The 17,745-nt window shown below is 44.0% G+C and overlaps 1 pseudogene; it reads left to right on the top strand.

Moving 5' to 3' along the window:
* Positions 1 to 15,843: 15,843 nt before the first annotated feature.
* LOC104663375 overlaps positions 15,844 to 17,745 on the top strand; it is a 33,139-nt pseudogene continuing 31,237 nt past the window's right edge.

Genomic DNA, 17,745 nt, shown 5'->3' with positions numbered 1-17,745 from the left:
TCCTTTGTGTCTAGCTTCTTTCACTTAACATAGTGGTTTCAAGCCCATTAATGGTCCCATAGTGGTTGGAAAGATCTCCCTTCTGAGTCCCAAAGTCTTTAAGATGAGGTGCTGGACTAAATCAGGGACCATCAACAGATTGTTTACATGTTTTTGTGGGTGTTTGCATGCATGTGTTTTTCTGACAAGAAGACTAACCAGCTTGTATCAGATTTATAAAGGGATCCTTGACCCTCCAAAGGCTAAGAACCATTCTTTGTGGTCTTGAGTGTTGTGTGTTTGGAGTCTGCCCCATGATATGAGGATACAAAGGAGGAAGCAAGAGCATGGAAGCCCTGCTAAGCCAGTTAGCTTCCCATCATGCCTGCCTCAAGGGCTTTCCCTCCTCTCAAGGGGCTGTGAGGAGGCTGAAGGCTAAAGGCTGGGTCCTGATTGCTAGCCCAGGAGCTTAGCACACTGCTACTCTTATTTTGCTTTCTCATTTGAACGTTCATGGGTTTCATTCCCCCTTCCCAATATTTGCAGTTGATAGGAACCTAGTGGTAAATAAGAAAGCCCGCCCTCTTCTGCAGCTTTGATTGGTGGGAGGGTCTGGCTCAGCCCTGCTTCATCTAGTCTCCCAGTTGGGACCCTAGGCTATATAAGTAAGGAGAGAGAGAGGAGTCCTTGGACAACCCTGTCGGGTCCAGTTTGACCCCAGGTCTCAGTCCAGGGGAAAAGGCTGACCAAAAGGCTGGAATTGATCATGAAAAGGGGGTTGGAGGAGCTGACAGGAGAGGTGAGTGTGAGAGCTGGGATGGGCAGGAAAGGGCTCAGGAAGTGGCCAGACAGGAGAGGAAGAGATGGTGCCTACAACCTGAAGCAACTCCCAGGTTAGAGAACTGCTTGGCCCAGGATGGGGGCCTCCCAGGTATAGGCCCATCCTTCACCAGTTTTCAGACCGCCTTTACCATGTTGGCACATCCCTGTCCCATCCCTCACACACTGTCTCCTTCACAGCAGACATGCATTCCATGAACTCTGCAGGAGAGGCCCTGGCCATCATCCTGCAAGACCCAGATCAAATCTAACCCCTTCCAGAGAGCTTTCTCTGGTTCCAAATCTGCCCTTTCCCAGACACTCCCCTAGAAAGGGAGGGGGACTGGCTCAGGGGACCCCCTCCACCTCAGATAAAGGGCTGGGGAGAATGAGGTCAGGGAAGCAGTGGGTATCTTCTCACCTCAAAGTCATTTTCTATTATAGAGATATCACCTAGCTGCCGAGTCCTCCCAAATGTTGCCACATCCCTCAGGATGGCTCCTGAATCTGCAGGTGACAAGGGGATGGGAAGAGACATCACTTCTATTAAGGACTTTACCGAAACTCTTCCTTCAGGCCCAACTGAACCCTTCTTCCCGTTCTCCTTAGTGCCTCCACCTGTGCCTTACATGGTGTCTGAAACACTCTAAGATTAATAGGTCTGTTTCTCCTCCCACCCCCAAGCTCTGGAGCTTCTGGAGGGAAGGCAAGGCCCAGGCCTCAGTCTGTCTCCACTTCCAGGCCAAGGGCCCGCAGTCTAGTTTTAGAAAGAAGGAGGTAGGAGCATCAGTTGGAGCCTCACACTGTGCATATGAACTCTGTTTCCGTTGCAGAGTCCAGTGGTACAGGATACTACCCCTTGGGAGTGGCGCCCGGGGTCTGAGGTACATGGTCAGTGGGTCCTTGAAGGGGCAGACGCTAACTAACCATGCTTCCCAGAAGACCTGAAATTGTGATGGGAGAAGAGGAGTTAGGAAGCAGAGGAACAGGGTTCTTGCCCCTGGGGCACTCACATGAAAGGGAGGGGAACAGCCCCTTGTGAACCTCCACCTGGGTGCTCAGCTCCATTTGAGATATTTCACAAAGTCCCCAACAGACACAGGAAACAGACCCCTAGGAAAACAGGCCTCACCTAGGCGTATCAGTCTGGCAGAGCTGGGATTTTCACCAAATCTCTGTGACCCTAAGGCTAGACAGAAGGGGTCCAAAGTAATCAGCCTGCCATCAGGAAATAGTTCACAGTGGGAGCTCAGTGTTGATCTCTGCTGTTGGTAGGTTGGGAATTCAGCAGTGCTAGGGCCACAGTGGCCTTGGTAGGTTAGAAGTTCATATTGCCAAGGTGCATAACCTCCACGCCTATCTCTATTGGTTATATATTTGCTACATAACAAATTACCTCAAAAACAGTGGCTTAAAACAATTTTATTTCACAGTCCTGTGGTTAGGAATCTGGGCACAACTTAGCTGAGTTTCTATTTCAGGGTCTCACAGCCAGCAGGGTGTGAGCTGGGGCTACAGTCATCTCAAGGCTTGGCTGGGGAAGGATCTGCTTTCACGCTGACTCATGTGGCTGTTGGCATATTCAGTCTTGCTGGCTGTTGGCTGGGGGTCATTCTCAGGTTCCTTGCCACGTGCACCTTTTCATAGGGTGGCTCACAATATGGCAGCTTGCTTCATCACAGCAATCAAGTAAGATGAGCTAGAGATAGAAGGAGAGTGCCCACATGCCAGACAGAACTCATAGTCTTCATAACCTAATCTCAGATGTGACATCCCATCACTTTTGCAATATTCTATTCGTTAGAAGTAAGTCAGTTACTGCCGGGCGCGGTGGCTCACGTCTGTAATCCTAGCACTTTGGGAGGCCGAGAGGGGCGGATCACCTGAGGTCGGGAGTTCCAGACCAACCTGACCAACATGGAGAAACCCCATCTCTACTAAAAATACAAAATTAGCTGAGTGTCGTCGCACATGCCTGTAATTCTAGCTACTCAGGAGGCTGAGGCAGGAGAATTGCTTGAACCCCGGAGGCAGAGGTTGCGGTGAGCCGAGATCGTGCCATTGCACTCCAGCCTGGGCAACAAGTGAAAACTCCGTCTGGGGGAGGCGGGGGAACAAGAACAAAAACAAAAAAGTAGGTCAGTTACTAGGTCCAGGCCACACTCAATGGGAGGGGATTACACAAAGGTGTGAATACCAGGAGGCGGGGGAGGGAGGGTCATTGGAGGTCATCTTGGAGACTGACTACTATAGTTTTTCCACTGGTCCTGGTGATTCATGTTACTTCCACATGCAAAATACATTCACCACTTCCCAGAGTCTCTAAAAGTCTCATTCAATCACAGCATTGCCCCAAAATCCAGAACATCTAAATCAGGCCCATATATGAAAGAGGCTCTTTGAGTATGGCTTCTTAACTACTATTTGTCTCCATCTTTAGATTTGTGAGACAATTTTTTTTTTTTTTTGTAAAAAATTATTTTTTGGTCGGGCACGGTGGCTCATGCCTGTAATCCCAGCACTTTGGGAGGCTGAGGCGGGCGAGTCACGAGGTCAGGAGATCGAGACCATCCTGGCTAACATGGTGAAACCCCGTCTATACTAAAAATACAAAAAATAAGCCGGGTGTTGTGGCGGGCATCTGGAGGCTGAAGCAGGAGAATCACTTGAACCCGGGAGACGGAGCTGGCAGTGAGCCGAGATCATGCCACTGCACTCCAGCCTGGGCTACAGAGCAAGACTCCATCTCAAAAAAAAAAAAATATATATATATATATATATTTTATTTTTATGTTGTTATAGAGACGAGATCTTACTATATTGCCCAGGCTGTTCTCAAACTCTTGGGCTCAATCCTTTCACCTTGGCCTCCCAAAGTGCTGGGATTACAGGCGTGAGCCACCGTGCCCAGCTGATTTATGAGACTTAAGAGGCAAGTTATCTGTCCCCAGCACACCCAACGTACAATGGTGGAATAGCCATAGAACGACTACTACAGACATTCTGGTTCAAAAAGAGGGGAAATGGGAGACATAAAGGAGTTACTGGTCTAAAGCAATTCTGAAATCCAGCTGGGAAAATGAAAGTTTCTTGATTAGATGTCAAGGCCTGGGAATAATATTCTAAGGCTCTGCCCTCTGACCTCTTGGTTTTACCCTCCGTGCCTTCCTTTTTCATGAAAGGCAGCATGTTTGCAGCTGAACAGTTTTCCCAGTTTGCTTCCTGCCAGTAGAATTTTGGGAGTCCAGTGGCTTTTTTCATTTTGTCCTGTCTGTAATCAGCTGCCACCAAGAAATAGTTCCATAGAGGGGCTTGGGTTACTGTTCTGTTGGCAGGTTGGGCACTCAGCAGTGGCTTATAGCCAGATTGGTCTTGGTGGAAGTCCATATTTTGGAGCCCATGCATAACCTCCATGCCTGCCACCATGGCCATTTTGTTCAGGAATCCATTGGGCAAAGAAAAGGGTGACAGATAAGAAGCTGACTGACATCACAGAACAGGACACCTACCTGTCTACTTGATTGAGCTCCTCTTCTGCAGTGGATTCTCTCTGGTGCTCATTTATGTGGGACATGAATATCTCTCCCCATTCCAAGAGAGGCAGCCACATGCTCTTCCTCAGACCTTGTCAATAATATTTCAGTCCTGTTATTTCCAAGTCCTTCACTATTTAGCCGAATCATTAACAATTACTCATGAAACAGTGGAAACCTATCTATACCTCTGACCAGCTATGTGACCTGCCAGTTGTTCTATTGGGAGAATTTGCCTTCTCACTGCCCTTCAGGATCAACCCTAAGTAAGGCTGTAACACTACAGCTAGCTACTTCAGCAGGGCCAGCATATCGTGCAGGGCCATGTATAAACCAAACTGGAATAGAATATTGTATCCCTTAGTCACCCGGTCACAGGGAATTCCCCATGAGGCTTCATGTGTGGGTGAGAGAGGGATGGCAGTACAGCAGATGAGAGTATGATTCACTTGCTCAGGCAGCTTATTCATCTTCTAGGCCTGCTTGTATAACTCTATTCTATTCGGTGGTGGAGTGCTACTGCACATAGATAACTTCATGGCTTGATGAGACAGTTAACACACAACTCACCATGGGGAGCTCAGCTTGCCTGGGTCACTTGGAGTCCTATGCTCAGCCATTAATTCACAAAATAGATCCACTTTTCCATTTTTATTTTTCTTTGCTCCTGGGACTTCTGTTACCACGATATTGCCACCTCCAATTTTATCCCCCATTTCTTGAGTCTTTAACTTGCTCTTCAGCTGTAGTTCTCCTCCCCTTTATGCCATCTATACTGTGTAGATTCTAATAGTATATCCAAGAACTGGAGAAATCACCACAGGATTTCTTCTGGGCCCAGTGTAAGAAAGACTCAGATCAAAACTTCATGTATAACCCCATCCCACTCTGACTGATGGGCCGCAGCGGCAATCTGGATCACCAGAGATTAGCATTAATTCAGAACCAATATCCAGTCTATTTCAAAAGGCCTGGATATTTCCCTGTCCCCAGTGTACAATGACTGTGGCTGCAGGTCTCTGTGAGGAAAGCAAGGAGGGAGATTTTGCCATACACACTTGTGAAAAGTGTAGCAAGGTCCTTCTTCAGATGGACCCTCCCCTTCATTCAAGGGGCTCTGGTCTATGAACTGGGGAAGAGGCCGGGATGCCACATTTTTTAGGACAAGATCAGGCCTCCATTTTCCAGAGTAGAAGATTATTGGGGTTATATAACAAGTAGGACTTTATCAGGCTACCTATTTTGGTCCTAGGGAAACTATCCTTAATTATCGACTGTTAACAAACCTCCACAGGTCAAACCTGATTATTGCTATGGCTCTGCTATCCATTATAAGAATGAGACCCAACTTCCCTTTGGAGATGAACCTATCACCTCCATTGAAATCAGGGAGCCCATTCATGATTTCTCACCATGACCCTCATCTGCAGAAATAAATCATTTCAATGCTTTATAATACTGGTACTCATTCATATACTAGTTAAGGTAAAGCTAGCTCCTGAGACAGAAAAAAATTTTCTGGGATTTAAGACAAGTTTACTTCTTGCTTCTGTAGTATTCCAAAACAGGTGTTAATAATTGAGTTTCCCTCTTCTAAGTGATGATTCAGAGGCCTAGGCACTTTCTGTCTAGAAGGTCTGCCATCTTCAAAACATGGTCATCATTGTATTTATTGTCATCTCCATCCTAAATAGCCAGAAGAGGAAAAGACCATGTGGGAGGTTACTATGAGCCGGATGTAGCACACGTCACTTCTCATATTCCATTAGCTAGAACTCAGACAATGGGCATACCCAATTGTAAGGGACACTGACAAATGTAGTCTAAATCTGTCCCTAGGAGGAAGAGGAAACAAGTTTAATGACTACTTAGGTAGTGCCTACCACAGTGTATTTCTCAAAGTCCTGTGAAAGGAATGTCAATGTCCACATAGTCAAAAGGGTGAGTTGAATGTGTTACACATGACTAATCGATTCCAACATTCTTATTGCCCTAAACAATGGATTCCCCTGCCTACACTGTACCATGGAATTTCTGGCATCTTAACCTCATTTAACACAAGCTACTATTGAGTAGAGGTTTTGGACAATCAATGGAACAACTCTTAGACATACTCCTAGCTGCTTCAACTAACAAAGTACATCCAGGATTACTGATGAGTGTACCCATACTGAAAAGTTTGGCCCACCCAAACCAGATAAAGACATCAAAAGAAAATAAAATTACAGACAAGTATCCTTTATGAATACAGATGCAAAATCCCCAACAAAATACTAGCAAACTAAATCCAACAGCATATTAAAAGTAGGATACGTCTTGACCAAGTGGGATTTATCTTAGGAATGCAGGAATGGTTCAACATAAGAAAATCGATCAACGTAATAACATCACATTAATAGAACAAAGGAAAAGAAACACATGGTCATCTCATTTGATGCAGAAAAGGCATTTCAGGCTGGGTGTGGTAGCCAACACTTATAATCCCAGCACTTTGGGAGGCTGAGGTGGGAGGACTGCTTAAGCTAGGAGTTTGAGACCAGCTTAGGCAACATAGCAAGACCCCATCTCTACAAAAAAATTTTAAAAATTAGCTGGGCATGGTGATGTGTGCCTGTACTCCCAGCTACAAGGGAGGCTCAGGTGGGAGGCTCCCTTGAGTCCGGGAGTTTGAGGCTGTAGTGAGCTTTGATCGTGCCCCTGCACTCTAGCCTAGGTGACAAAATGAGACCTCGTCTCTTAAAAAAAAATCAAAATGGCATAGAGCTAATAAATTCAGCAAAGTTGCAAGGTGCAAGATCAACACATAAAAAGCAGTTGTGCTTTATACACTAGCAATGAGTAATTCAGAATGAAGTTAAGAAAACAATTCAATTTACAACAGCATCTAAAAGAATAAAATAGGAATAAATTTAATCAAGGAGGAGAAAGACTTGTACATTAGAAACTATGAAACATTGGTGAAAGAAATTAAAGATCTAAAGAAATGGGAAGGCATCTCATGTTCATAGACTGGAAGACTTAATACTGATAAGATGTTAATACTAGCCAAAGTGATCTACAGATTCAACACAGTCCTTATGAAAATTCCAACAGTCTTTTTGCAGAAATGAAAAAGCTAGCCGGGTGTGGTAGCTCGTGCCTGTAATCCCAGCACTTTGGGAGGCTGAGGAGGGCGGATCACAAGGTCAGGAGTTTGAGGCCAGCCTGGCCAACATGGTGGAACCCCGTGTCTACTAAAAATAATTTTAAAAAATTATCCGGGCATGGTAATCTGTGCCTGTAATCCCAGCTACTCGGGAGGCTGAGGCAGGAGAATTGCTTGAACCTGGGCGGCGGAGGTTGCAATGAGCTGAGATCGCGCCACTGCACTCCAGCCTGGGCGACAGAGCGAGACTCCGTCTCAAGAAAAAAAAAAAAGAAATGAAAAAGCTGATCCTCAAATTCATATGGAATTACAAGGGACCGTGAATAGCCAAAACAGTCTTAGAAAAAAAAGAACAAAGTCAAATGGCCAATTTTTTTTTTTTTTTTTTCAAGACACAGTCTTGCTCTGTTGCCCAGGCTGGAGTGCTGTGGCATAATCTTGGCTCACTGCAGTTTGAGGCTCACTGCAGCCTCAAACTCCTGGGCTCAAGTGATCCTCCTACCTCAGCATCCCAAGTAGGTGGGATTCAAAAGGCATGTGCCACTACACCCAGCTATTTTTTTTTTTTTTTTTTTTTTTTTTTTTTTTTTTTTTTTGTAGAGACAGGGTCTCAATCTTGCCCAGACTGGTCTCAAACTTCTGGGCTCAAGCAGTCCTCCCACCTCAGTCTCCCAAAGTGTTGGGATTACAGGCGTGAGCCACCACACCCAGCTAACTTTTTCATTTCTGCAAAAAGGCTGTTGGAATTTTCATAAGGACTGTGTTGAATCTGTAGACCACTTTGGCTAGTATTAACATCTTATCAGTATTAAGTCTTCCAAGTCTTGCACAGTGTGAGCCACTGTGCCCAGCCACCAATTGATTTTTTACAAGCGTGCCAACCAAGTCCATTCAATGGGGGGAGAGATTGGTCTCTTCAACAAATGGTGCTGGGACAACTGGATTTTCACATGCAAAAGTATGAAGTTGGATGCCTACTTCACACCATATACCATTAACTCAAAATGGATTAATGACCTAAATTTAAGTCCTAAAACCATAAAAGTGGAAGAAAACATAGGAGTTGATGTTCATGACCTTGGATGTAGCAACGGTCACCACAAGCATGAGCAACAACAGAAAAAACAGATAAATTGGACTTCATCAGAATTAAAAATTTTGTGCATCAAAGGACATCAAGAAAGTGAAAAGACAGCCTACAGAATAAGATATTTGCAATCATATATCTGATAAGGATTTGCTATCCAGAATATACAAATAACTCCTACAACTCAATAACAAAAAGACAAGCAATTCAATTTAAAAATGGGCAAAGGAGGCCAGGCGCGGTGGCTCACGCCTGTAATCCCAGCACTTTGGGAGGCAGAGGTGGGCAGATCACCAGAGGTCAGGAGTTCAAGGCCAGCCTGGCCAACATGGTGAAACCCATCTCTACTAAAAATGCAAAAATTAGCTGGGCGTAGTGGCATGTGCCTGTAATCCCAGCTACTTGGGAGGCTGAGGCAGGAGAATCACTTGAACCTGAGAGGTGGCAGCTACAGTGAGCCACGATTACGCCACTGCACTCCAGCCTGGGCAACAGAGCAAGACTGTCTCAAAAATAAAAAACAAAAAACAAAACAAAACAAAACAAAGGATCATGTCTTTGTGATTAGGAAGAAAAAAAAATGGGCAAAGGACTTGAATAGATATTTCTCCCAAAATATAAAAATGACCAAGAGCACATGAAAAGATGCTCAACATCATTAGATCAGTTACCACATCATACCCACTGGTATGGCTATAATAATAATAATAATCAGAAAATAATAAGTATTGGAGAGGATGGGGAGAAATTGGAGTCCTGGTACAGAGAATTATCATATGACCCAGCAATTCCACTCCTAAGAATATACCCAAAAGAACTGAAAACAAGGAGTCAAAACATATTTCTGAACCAGCATTCTTTGCATCATTATTCACAATAACCAAAAGGTAAAAAAACCCGAGTGTCCATCAACAGATAACTGTATAAACAAAATGCAGTATATACAAATACTAGAATATTATTCAGCCATAAAAGGAATAAAGGTTGGACACATGCTACAACATGGATGAACCTTGAAAAAATTATTCTAGCTGGATGTGGTGGCTCACGCCTGTAGTCCCACCTACTCAGGAGGCTGAGGTGGGAGGATCACCTGAGCCCAGCTGGGGAGGTCGAGGCTGCAGTGAGCCGTGATTGCTCACTGTACCCCAGCCTGGATGACAGAGTGAGACCCTGTCTCAAAGAAAATATTATTCTAAGTGAAATAATCCAGACACGAAAGGACAAATATTGTATGACTCCACTTAAATGAAATTATCTAGACTAGGCAAATTCACAGAGACAGAAGGTAGGTTAGAGATTACCAGAGGCTGCAGGTAATAGGGAAATGATTGGTTAATGGGTATAGAGTTTCTGTTTGGGGTGATGAAAAAGTTTTGGAACTAGATACTGTAGTGCTGATGATTACCCAACATTGTGAATGTAATTAATGCCATCTAACTGTACACTCAAAAATGGTTAAAATGGATTTTTGTTTTGTTTTGTTTTTTTGAGGTGGAGTCTCAACTCTATCACCCAGACTGAAGTGCGGTGCTGAGATCTCGGCTCACTGCAACCTCCACCTCCTGGGTCCAAGCAATTCTCTTGCCTCACAGCCTCCCGAGTAGCTGGGATTACAGGTGCCCACCACCACGCCTGGCTAATTTTTGTATTTTTAGTAGAGATGGGCTTTCACCATGTTGGCCAGGCTGGTCTCGAACTCCTGACCTCAGGTGATCTGCCTGCCTCAGCCTCCCAAAGTGCTGGGATTACAGGCATGAGCCACCACGCCCTTCCAGAAATTTTTGTTATATATAGTTTACCACAATAAAAAAATTTGGCCCAGCCAGCGTGGTGGCTCACACCTGTAATCCCAGTACTTTGGGAGGCTAAGGTGGGTGGATCACCTGAGGTCAGAAGTTCAAGACCAGCCTGACCAACATGGAGAAACCCATCTCTACTAAAAATACAAAAATTAGCCGGGCCTGGTGGCAGATGCCTGTAATCCCAGCTACTCAGGAGGCTGAGGCAGGAGAATCATTTGAGACCGGGAGGTGGAAGTTGCGGTGAGCCAAGATCAAGCCATTGCACTCCAGCCCGGGCAACAAGAGTAAAACTCCATATCAAAAAAAAAAAAGGTGGCTCACATCTGTAATCCCAGCACTTTGGGAGGCCGAGGTAGGCGAATCATGAGGTCAGGAGATCAAGATCATCCTGGCTAACACAGTGAAACCCTGTCTCTACTAAAAATACAAAAAATTAGCCGGGCGTGGTGGCGGGTGCCTGTAGTCCCAGCTACTCGGGAGGCTGAGGCAGGAGAATGGCGTGAACCCGGGAGGTGGAGCTTGCAATGAGCTGAGATCACGCCACTGCACTCCAGCCTCAGAGACAGAGCAAGACTCCGTCTCAAAACAAAACAAAACAAAACAAAAAACTTTGGCCCTATCAAAAATTACACTTCGTTTTCCCTGATCTATCATCCATAGAATCAATTCTCACATATTATGGAGGTTTCTTTTTTCTTTTTTTTTTTTGAGACATGGTCTCACTCTGTCAGCCATATTATGGAGGTTTCTGCCAGTATAAATTAGCTACATCTTATCATTTGTGTGTGTGTGTGTGCTTTCTCCTCATAGGTTTGACTTTACTTCCTGGGACATACAGGAATCTGAATTCAGTAATGGGTCTAGAGGCAACGAGAGATGATACGGGTGGATATTGAAAAGATTAGCCTAACAGTGAGAGGGTCCCCAAGTCAGGCAGGACCAGCCCCATAGACTGGGGAAGAAGGGCTGCTTCTGCTGCCAAGGGAGACTCAGTAAGGGTTGGGGTTTAGGGCGCTCAGATCTATCCAAATCAATCCTGATGTTCCTATTCCTATTCTCAAGGTCCCATTTTTCCCTAATCAGTGGCCATGTTTTTGCATATGAGACCTGGAGATCTTATGAATTCAACCTGCATTGTAATTCAGCAACCTGCAGGATTTGGTTTTATGTCTGATTTCAGGCTGCATCAGTCCTGCGCCCGGAAGAGATAAAAATATTACTTTAAAAAAAATTATATATATGGGCTGGGCACGGTGCCTCACACCTCTAATCCCAGCACGAGCACTTTGGAAGGCCAAGGCGGGTGGATCACTTGAGGCCAGGATTTCAACACCAGCCTGGCCCACATGGTGAAACCCCTCCTCTACTAAAAATATAAAAGTTAGCCGGGTGTGGTAGTGGGCACCTGTAATCCCAGCTACTCGGGTGGCTGAGGCAAGAGAATCGCTTGCACCTGGGAGGCAGAGGTTGCAGTGAGCCGAAATCACGCCACTGCCCATAAGCCTGGGTGACAGAGTGAGACTCTATTTCTTTGAGCAGTTTTAGGTCCACAGCAAAATTGAGTGGAAAGTATGTATCCCATATACCCCCTGCTCCTACACAGGCACAGCTTCCCCCACTATCAACATCCCCAGCAGAGTGGTACATTCGTTACAGTCAATACATTGGCACATAATTAGTCAAGTACATAGCTTACATTAAGGTTCACTTTTGGTGTTGTACACTCTATGGGTTTTGAAAAATGTATAATTATATGTATGTACCATTATAGTATCATACAGAGTAGTTTCATTGCCCTGAAAATCCTCTGTGTTCCACCTATTCATACTTCCCTCACATAACTCTTAGCAACTTCTGATTTTTTTTTTGCTGTCTCCATAGTTTTACCTATTCCAGAATGTTATTATTTAGGAATCATATAGTATATGGCCTTTTCAGATTGCCTTCTTTCATGTATTAATATGCATTTAAGATTCTTCCATGTCTCTTGGTGGCTTGATAGCTTATTTATCTTTATTGCTGAATAACATTCTGTTGTCTGGATGTACCACAATTTATCCATTTACTTACTGAAGGGCATCTTGGTTTCTTCCAAGTTTGCGCAGTTGTGAATAAATCGGCTATAAATATCCATTGCAGATTTTTATGTAGTTGTAAGTTTTCAAATCACTTTTCAAATACAAAAGAGTGTGATTGCTGAATGGTAAGGTTAGTTTTGTAAGAACCTGCCAAACTGTCTTCCAAAGTGGCTGAACCGTTTTGCATTCCCACCAGCAATGAATGAGAGTTACCATTGCTCCACATCCTCATCAGCATTTGGTATTGTCGGTGTCCTGGATTTTGGCCATACTAATAGGTATGTGGTGGTATCTCCCTGTATTAATTTGCAAACCCTAATGACATATGATGTGGAGCATCTTTTAACATGCTTATTTGCCATCTGTATATCTTTTTTGGTGAGGTATCTGTTCAGGTCTTTTGCCCTTTTTCTTTTTATGAGGTAGGGTATTGCTGTGTTGCCCAGGTTCATCTCCATCTCCTCAGTCAAATGATCCTCCTGCCTCAGCCTCCCAAGTAGCTGGGACTACATGCGTGTGCCACCATGCCAGGCTTCTTTTGCCTGTTTTTAAATCGGGATGTTCCTTTTCTTATTGTTGAGTTTTAAGAGTTATTTATGTGTCTTAGATAAAGAATCAGATATGATTTTTGCAAATACTTTATACCAATCTATAGTTTGTTTTCTCATTCTCTTGACAGTGTCTTTTTTTTTTTTTTTTTTTTTTTTTTTTTTTTTTTTTTTTTTGGAGAGGGAGTCTCACTCTGTCACCTAGGCTGGAGTGCAATGGCACGATCTTGGCTCACTGCAACCTCTGCCTCCAGGGTTCAAGCCATTCTCCTGCCTCAGCTTCCCGAGTAGCTGAGATTAGGCATCTGCCACCATGCCCAGCTAATTTTGAATTTTTCTTTTGAGATGAGTTTTGCTCATGTCACCCAGGCTGGAGTGCAATGGCACGATCTTGGCTCACTGTAACCTCCGCCTCCCGGATTCAAGCAATTCTCCTGCCTCAGCCTCCCGAGTAGATGGGACTATAGGCACCCGCCACCATGCCTGGCTAATTTTTGTGTTTTTGGTAGAGACGAGGTTTCACCGTGTTGGCCAGGCTGGTCTTGAATTCCTGACCTCGGGTCATCAACCCGCTTCAGCCACCCACAGTGTTGGGATTACAGGTGTGCGCCACCACACCCGGATTTAATTTTTGTGTTTTTAGTAGAGATGGGGTTTCACCATGTTGGCCAGGCTGGTCTCAAACTCCTGACCTCAGGTGAACCACTCACCTCGGCCACCCAAAGTGTTGGGATTACAGGCGTGAGCCATCGTGCCTGGACAGTGTCTTTTGCAGAGCAGAAGTTTTTAATCTGAATGAAGTCCAGCTTATCAATCATTTCTTTCATGGATCATGCCTTCGGTGTTGTACCTAAAAAGTTACTGCCATACCCAAGGGCACTAACATGTTCTCCTATGTTACCTTCTAGGGGTTTTACAGTTTTGCATTTTACATTTAGGTGTATGATCCATTTTGAGTTAATTTTTTGAAGGATGTAAATGAGATTTCTTTTTTGAGGGCAGTGAAAGAAGCTCTCCAGTGTCTGACCATGCCTTGAACTAAAAGTTTACAACCATGATCTTGCCTTTAAGAGGTTTTTCTTAATTATGTCAGCAATATATATTTATTGTTGTTCATAAATGGTCAAAAGATACTACCTATTAGACTAAAACAAAGTATAGCTTCTCAAATACAGCATCACATAGAGACAAAGAATGAAAAGGTCAGTCATATGTATACTTTAAAACACCCATATATACACATATACCCTCATGTCCAATACAAGCAAATGTTTTCCATACTTTGCTTTGAAAGCAGGAAACATTGAGTTGCAGAGGTTCTAAGATACAGAACATATTGAACACATTTCAGGCATTTAAAAAATGCACTGAAATAGCGAGAATAAAGTTTTTTTCTGGCCAGGCATGGTGGCTTAGGTGTATAATCCCAACACTTTGGGAGGCTGAGGCAGGAGGATCGCTTGAGTTCAGGAGTTCAAGACCAGCCTGGGCAACATAGTGAGAACCTGTGTCAACAAAAAATAAAATATTGGCTGAGCATAGTAGCATGCACCTATAGTCCCAGCTACTCTGGAGGCTGAGGTGGGAGGATTGCTTGAGCTCAGGAGGTGGAGGCTGCAGTGAGCCGTGATCACGCCACTGCACTCCAGCCTTGGTGACAGAGTGAGACCCTGAAAAAAAAAAGGTTTTTTTTCTTCAAACATTTTGATCCGAGCTAAAGCAAAGAGTACATTAGAATAGACCAGAAAGATGTGTACAAGTAGATATGTTTCCTTCTCAAACATTTAACAATTTACTTATTAAACATTAAGCTGAGTCAGTTTAAACCAAATGACATAATAACTGATTATTGCTCCAAACAGGAATCTGTTGTTTCTTAGTGTCTATAGATAGAAATTTCACAGATGCAAGGACATTATTTACCTGAAAGATCATTCCTGTTACAATTAGAGGGCATTCATACAAAAATTGTTTCCTGTTTTATTTGCCTTTTAAAATTGCAAAACATGATACGAAGACATTTCCTTATGTAATTACAAAATCATTAGTACACCTAACACAATTCACAATCCTTCCTTACTGTCATCATAGTCAAATGAGCATCACTATATTCAAATGTTCCCAATTTAACTAAAAACATATTTTGAAAAATTATTTACAAATAAAACTTTTTTTTAAAATGCAGGGTCTTGTTCTGTCACCCAGGTTGGAGTGCAGCACAATCATAGCTCACTGTAACCTCAAACTTCTGGGCTCCACTGATCCTTCAGCTTCAGCCTCCTGAGTAGCTGGGCCTACAGGCATACACCACCATACCTGGTTAATTTTTATTTTTTTCAGAGCAGGAGTGAAAGTTTATTTAAAAGCTTTAGAACAGTAAGGAAAGGAAAGAAAAGAAGGAAAGTACAACTTGGAAGAGGGCTAAGTGGGTGACTTGAGAAACCAAGTGCACCTAATTTGAATTTTTTTGTAGAGATAGAGTCTTGCTATGTTGTCCAGTCTGGTCTCCAACTTCCAGCCTCAAGTGATCCTTCCATCTTTGCCTCCCAAAGTGCTGGGATTACAGGTGTGAGCCACCACACCCAACCAAAATATATCTTTTTTTTTTTTTTTTTTTTTGAGACGGAGTCTCACTCTGCCGCCCAGGCTGGAGTGCTGTGGCTGGATCTCAGCTCACTGCAAGCTCCGCTTCCTGGGTTCACGCCATTCTCCTGCCTCAGCCTCCCGAGTAGCTGGGACTACAGGTGCCCGCCACCTTGCCCGGCTAATTTTTTGTATTTTTTAGTAGAGACGGGGTTTCACCGTGTTAGCCAGGATGGTCTCGATCTCCTGACCTCGTGATCCGCCCGTCTCGGCCTCCCAAAGTGCAGAGATTACAGGCTTGAACCACCGCACCCAGCCAAAATATATCTTTTAATAGTTAGATTGTTTGATTCAGGATCCAAACATTGACTTTTATGGTCACCACTTCCTTACTTTTCTTTAACATTTTACCACTTAAGCATGACTTCCTATTTATGTAGTTTAGTTTTGCCTGTTTTTATTAACATCATAGAGTCACAACAGTATGTATTCTTTTGTGTTTGGTTTCTTTCATTCAACATTATGCTTTTAAGATTGATCCATGTTTTAACATATAGCTGTGCTTTATCTTCTTGCCTGTATAGTATTGAAATCAACCCAGTTTTCACACTAAACTGAAAATTGAGAAACTTATATTTGTTTTTATCTGAGTTCCTTTCTCAGGAAACCAATCATCAGGCCTCCCAGAGGGAATCGAGGATCTGAAACCTCCCATATCACCACATCCAGACAATGAGACACACCTGCTACCTGTTGACAAACTCCTCTTCTTTATACCTCCCGAAATTCTGTTTTCCTGCATATGGTTACGGTGAGACACCAGACCCCTCATCCAACCACCTGCTGCCTGTTGACCAACTCCTCTTCCTTACCCCTCCCTAATTCTTGTTTTACATTCCTTCCCTACTATAAAAACCCCTAACTTTAGGCAGTTGGAGAGATGGATTTGAGACTGGTCTCCCATCTCCTGGCTGACATTACTGGCATTAAAGCTGTCCTTCCCTGGCAATATTCATCTCAGTGATTGGCTTTCTGTGAAGCAAGCAACCAGACCTAGGCCGAACCCCTGGTGTTCGGCAACAGTATTTCATTGTATGAATCTGCCATAATCTCTCAACTCTACTTTTGAAAGGCATTTGGAACATTCTGATTTTTAACTGTATAAACAATGCTGCAAGAACATTTTTGTACATATTTCCTGGTACACATAAGCAGAATTTTTTTTTTTTTTTGAGACAGAGTCTTGCTCTGTCGCCCAGGCTGGAGTGCAGTGGTGTGATCTCGGCTCACTGCAACCTCCGTCTCCCAGGTTCAAGCGATTCTCCTGCCTCAGCCTCCCGAGTAGCTGGGACTACAGGTGTGCACCACCACACCCAGCTAATTTTTGTATTTTTAGTAGAGATGGGGTTTCACCATGTTGGCCAGCATGGTCTCAAACTCCTGACCTCAGGTGATTCACCTGCCTCGGCCTCCCAAAGTGCTGGGATTACAGGCATAAGCCACCGCGCCCGGCCCTAAGCGTACATTTCTGTAGGGTGTATGACTTATTGGGACAAAAGGTATACACATCTTTAACTTTTCTAGCTAGTGTCAAACTTTTCTGAAGTAGTTTTACTAATGTATACTCCCAACCAGCAGAGTATGAAATGTCCTATTATTCCACATATTTCCCAACCCTTGGAACAGTCAATTTTCAATTTTTGCCAAGCTGAGGACTGCAAAATGGTGTCTCATGTGGGTTAAATAGGCATTTTCCTGATAATTAATGAAGTTGAGCACCTTTGATATTTTTTTCTTTTTTCTTTTTTCTTTTTTTTGAGACGGAGTCTCGCTCTGTCGCCCAGGCTGGAGTGCAGTGGCCGGATCTCAGCTCACTGCAAACTCTGCCTCCCAGGTTTACGCCATTCTCCTGCCTCAGCCTCAGGAGTAGCTGGGACTACAGGCGCCCGCCACCTCGTCTGGCTAGTTTTTTGTATTTTTTAGTAGAGATGGGGTTTCACTGTGTTAGCCAGGATGGTCTCGATCTCCTGACCTTGTGATCCGCCCGTCTCGGCCTCCCAAAGTGCTGGGATTACAGGCTTGAGCCACCGCGCCCGGCCACCTTTTCATATTTTTTACTGGTCATTCAAGTACTCTCTTGTAAAACTGTTCAACTCTTTTGCATATTT

This window comes from Rhinopithecus roxellana, chromosome 7 (genome assembly GCF_007565055.1).
Source record: "Rhinopithecus roxellana isolate Shanxi Qingling chromosome 7, ASM756505v1, whole genome shotgun sequence".
NCBI lineage: Eukaryota > Metazoa > Chordata > Mammalia > Primates > Cercopithecidae > Rhinopithecus > Rhinopithecus roxellana.
Note: the sequence above shows the minus strand (reverse complement) of the source record. Positions and strands in the feature narration are given on the sequence as shown.